Genomic DNA, 5,000 nt, shown 5'->3' with positions numbered 1-5,000 from the left:
GGTCTGCCCTTCTCTCTCTCTTCCTCCTCCTGCGGCTTGGCGCCGCCGAGCCTCCCGGGACTGAACGTGCCTGAGGCCGCCGACGCCGGCGGGCCGGTCACGGCACAACAGGAGCACGGGGGGGTGCCGCCACCCGACAACGGTTCCCTTAGCGGGGCAACAGCAGGACGGGACCGCCCGGGCTGGGGGACTCGGCCCCTTCGCCCGGGGAACCCATCCCAGCGTGCGAGAAAAGTGCCACCGACCGTGCCCACGGGGCCACCGGCTTTCACCCGCCACGCGGCAGTCGGCTTCCCCTCCGGCAAAAAAAAAAAAAAAAAAAAAGCCGGGCGGGGACGGCACGATAAAAAGGCACATGGCGCGCGCGTTCGGCAACGGACCCGTGCTAACCACAGGGGCCGCGGGCCCGGGCCGAGGGGCGACCCACCGGCATCTCGCCCCTCTCTCTCTCGCTCTCTCTCTCTGCACACCTTGGCTTGCGTGGCCCGCGCACCTTTGTCGCGCGGCTTCTCGGGTGCCGCGGCTTAAGGCCGCCGGAAAGGGGGGGGGGGGGGGGACCGTCAACGACGGCCGGCCGGGCAGCCCCCACTCCGCCCGCACGCCGGCTCGCTAACAAAAAAAAAAAGGCAACGTGAACGGACCCCCGGTGGAAACCCAGCCTGCCCTGGCGGAAGCGGCTCAGCCGCACCACCCGCAAAGCGAGGTAGGACGAGGCGCCGCCGCCTCGCCCTCGACATGCCGGGGGGCTCTCTGTCGGGCTCCGGGTCCGTGCTAGGGCAAGGCCGGCCACCGCGGCCGGCCTCTGCCCCTGGAAAAATCCGCCCGCTACGCGGGTCCCCGGCTTAAGGCCGAGGAAGGGGGACAACGCCGAAACAAAAAAAAAAAAAAAAAAAAAAAAAAAAAACCACAGGCCGGGGACGGCGGTGGCGCCACCCCGGCTCATCGGGCGACTGCCGTCGCCGAGCCCCTCAAGCGACGCAGCAGGCCGAGGCCAGGCCGCGCGTCCCACTGCGCGTCCCCCGCCGCCCTTCCGACACGGACACGCTGGCAAACAGGTCGGGAGCGGGGGACGGGACGCCGCCACCTCGGCCGAGCGGGCCATCCTCGGGGCTCTTGGAGCAAGGGCCAGGAAAAACCCCAGCCGCGTCCACCCTCCGACTGCCGGGGGGGGGAAATAAAACAAAATAGAAAAAAATTAAAAAGCGCCCGCCGAGCGGGGCCCCGGCTTAAGGCCGAGCCACACACAAGGGACGAGGCGCCGCCGCCTCGCCCGCCACCGGGCCGGGCCGGAGCAGGACACGCTCACGGCTTTTCTCCACCTCACCTCGGCCAGCGAGGGGCTCTCACACGGCTTTTCGACTCTCTCTCTCGGCTCCGCGGGGACCGGCCCCTTTCCCCCGGCTCGCCCTCGGTCTCTTCTCTCTCGGCTCCGCGGGGACCGGCCCCTTTCCCCCGGCTCGCCCTCGGTCTCTTCTCTCTCGGCTCCGCGGGGACCGGCCCCTTTCCCCCGGCTCGCCCTCGGTCTCTTCTCTCTCGGCTCCGCGGGGACCGGCCCCTTTCCCCCGGCTCGCCCTCGGTCTCTTCTCTCTCGGCTCCGCGGGGACCGGCCCCTTTCCCCCGGCTCGCCCTCGGTCTCTTCTCTCTCGGCTCCGCGGGGACCGGCCCCTTTCGGGCTCCACACACGTCTCTCTCGCGCCCCACGATCGGTCGCACCACATCTCTCTCCCTCGGGGCCCTCCACACTGCGCCAAACCTCGCTGGGGCAACCACGGACGGAACCGGGAACAAAGCCACGCGACTCGTTCCTCGGTTAGGCGGCGTGCTCTCCAACCCTGGCGCCACCGGCACGCGCGGCCAATCCAGCCCACCGCCATCGGACACAGGCGCGGAGAACCCTGCCTGCGGGGACGCGGCCCGTCACCTCGCTCCCATAGTACGGACAGATAAGTCCAAGGCCGCCGGCGCCTCCAAGAGGACCGATGAAAATCGACCGGGAAGGAGCGCCGCCGCAGGCCGCCTCCTAGCATGACGTAGCGGGAGGCGGCCGAAAACAGCGACCCCTTGGTGAACTTCCGGAGCCGGCTGAGACAACAGGTCTACCCGGCGCCGGCCGAAATGTGACCAAGTCCCTTCGGAACGAGGTAGACCTGTTGTCATCCGTCAGCGCCCGCCGCCCGGGGACCGCGCCGAGCCTGGGCGGGCGCGGAGCCGGGGTAGACCTGGTGTCTCCCGGGGAGCCGGGGTAGACCTGGCGTCCTCTCCGGCGCCGGGATAGACCTGGTGTCCGTTCCCGAAGCCGGGGTAGACCTGGTGTCCCCTCCCGAAGCCGGGGGTAGACCTGTTGGCTCCCTTCCCGAAGACGGGGTAGACCTGGTGTCCCCTCCCGAAGCCGGGGTAGACCTGTTGTCCCCTCCCGAAGCCGGGGTAGTACCTGGTGGCCCCTCCCGAAGCCGGGGGTAGACCTGTTGGCTCCCTTCCCGAAGACGGGGTAGACCTGGTGTCCCCTCCCGAAGCCGGGGTAGACCTGTTGGCTCCCCGAAGCCGGGGGTAGACCTGGTGTCCCCTCCCGAAGCCGGGGTAGACCTGTTGGCTGCCCTCCCGGAACCGGGGTAGACCTGGTGTCCCCTCCCGGAGCCGGGGTAGACCTGTTGGCTCCCCGAAGCCGGGGTAGACCTGTTGGCTGCCCTCCCGAAGCCGGGGTAGACCTGTTGGCTGCCCTCCCGAAGCCGGGGTAGACCTGGTGTCCCCTCCCGAAGCCGGGGGTAGACCTGTTGGCTGCCCTCCCGAAGCCGGGGTAGACCTGGTGTCCCCTCCCGAAGCCGGGGGTAGACCTGGTGTCCTTGCAGAGCTAGGGTAGACCTGTTGTTCTCCGCTCGCCGCCCGGGGTTCGGGCGCCTCGCTGACCCCGCCAAGCCTGCACAGCCGGGGGCAGCTCACGGCCTCGTAACGCCCCGGAGCCGGACGGCTCTATCAGCCCTGTCCCACTCAATGAAGCCCCCTTCCCCGCCCCCCCCCCCCCCCCCCCCCCCCCATTTCTAAGACCAATTCATATTTTCGAGGTTTTGGGGTTTTTGGAGGCTTTTTTTTTTTTGGTGGGCGTTGTGGGGGTGGTTTTTGGTTTTGGGTTTTGTTGGTTGTTTTTGTTTTTGTGTTTTTTTTTTTTTTTTTTTTTTTTGGGTTTTTTTTTTTTTTTTTTGGTTGGGTTTGGTTTTGTTTGGTTTTGTTTGGTTTTGTTTGGTTGGGGCTTTTTCTCTTTTGGATTTTTTTCTTGGGGGGGGGTTTTGTGTGTGGGGGGTTTTCTGGTTGGTATTGTTGTTGTTGTTTTTCCTTTGCTTTGCCTTGCCTTGCTTTGCTTTGCTTTGCTTTGCTTTGCTTTGCTTTTGTTTGATGCTAGATCTCGGGGCTTTTTGGGGGGGGAGTGGGCGTGGGGCTTGTGGCTTGTGGTTCGGTTGGTGGGCTGGTGGGGGCTTTTTTTGGTGTTTCTTTGGGGGGCTTTTATTGTTGGGTTTGGTTTTGGTTCCCCCCCCCGGGGTTGGTTTGGTGGGGTTTTGTTTGTTTTGTTTTTTTCCGTCTGTTTGTTTTTTTCTTTTGTCGTTTGTTTGGTTTGGTTTTGGCTTTTCTTGGGTTTCTGCCCGCCCCCCCCACGCCGCGACTCGGCTCGACCCGCCCCGCCCCGCCCACCGGGAGAGGAGGCGGCGGCGGCGGCGGCGGCGGCGGGGCAGCCGCCGCCGGCACACGGGCGGCCGCTTTCGGACGGGTTCTTTCACGGTCCGCAGAGGTCTTCAGCACTCGGCGTGGCTCTGGGGGGCCGCGGGGGCTCGGTGGCGAGGCGCCCGTGGCCGGCACCACGAAGCCGCCGGCCCTTGTCCGCACAGAGAGCGACAGACAGACACGGGGACACACACCCGCTCCACGCACTCACATCCCGATGCCGCTCTCTCAGAGCACCACACCGCCCCCCCCCGCCCATAGGCACGCGCCCTCTCGCGTGCCCTCTCTCCCCGTCCCCGTCCCCGTCCCCGTCCCCGCGCCTGCCCTGGTCCCTGCCCTGGTCCCTGCCCTGCCTGTCGCGGCCGCCCCCCCGGCCAGCCACGACGGTTGGGGGGCCGCCCCGCCCTGCCCCCCTCAGACTCCCTGCTGCCGCCTGCAGACTTTCCTCGCCTCCGCCCAATGACGGTTGGGGCCGCCCCGCCCTCACCCCCCCTCCCCCCCAGACTCCCTGCTGCCGCCTGCAGACTTTCCCGGCCTCCGCCCAATGACGGTTGGGGCCGCCCCGCCCTCCCCCCCTCAGACGCCCTGGCGCCACCTTCAGACTTTTCAAGCCCTCTCCCCCCCCACCCCGGGCTCCCATCGGCCTGTTTGCACAGCGGCAGCGGCAGCGGCAGCGGCAGCGGCAGCGGCAGCGGCAGCGGCGGGCGGGCGGGCGGGCGGGCGAGGAGCCGGCCGACACCGAGGCAGCCGGGAGGTTCGGCCAGCAGGGCGAGAGCCTGCTGCAGAGGCGGGGCGGGGCGGGCGGGCGGTGGCGGGATGCCTAGCGCACCGTCCCTTTCTCCGGGAAACTTTCTGTTCGTCTCTCGCCGAGCCTTTTGGTTTGATGGCGTTCCTTCCTTCCCTCCCGCTCACCCCTGGCCCCGGCCCAGCCCGCGGCAGGACGGCAGCGGGGAGAGCGGCCGAAGGGAGCGAGCGATGCGGCAATCGAGCCGGGAGCCGGGCCGCCGTCGCTCGGGCCACGGGGGCGGCGGCAGTGCCGCCGGCGCCCAAAGGCTCTCTCCTTCCCTTTCGGTCGGGGCAGCGGGAGGCGGGCAGGCTGTCTGCGGGGGTGGGGGGGGGGGGGGGTGGGGGGGGGGGGGGGGAGGTGGGGGGGGGGGGGGCGGGCGTGCGTCCGGCTGGCGGCGAAAGTCGGCCGCCTTCGCCTCCCGGCTTTCGGGAGGAAAGGGCGCGTGCGAGCCGCTGCGCGCGCCCCCTGGAGCGGGCACGAGCCTGCCGGTCGTGCGGGCCGC

This window comes from Passer domesticus, unplaced genomic scaffold (assembly GCF_036417665.1).
Source record: "Passer domesticus isolate bPasDom1 unplaced genomic scaffold, bPasDom1.hap1 HAP1_SCAFFOLD_258, whole genome shotgun sequence".
Lineage (NCBI taxonomy): Eukaryota > Metazoa > Chordata > Aves > Passeriformes > Passeridae > Passer > Passer domesticus.
Note: the sequence above shows the minus strand (reverse complement) of the source record.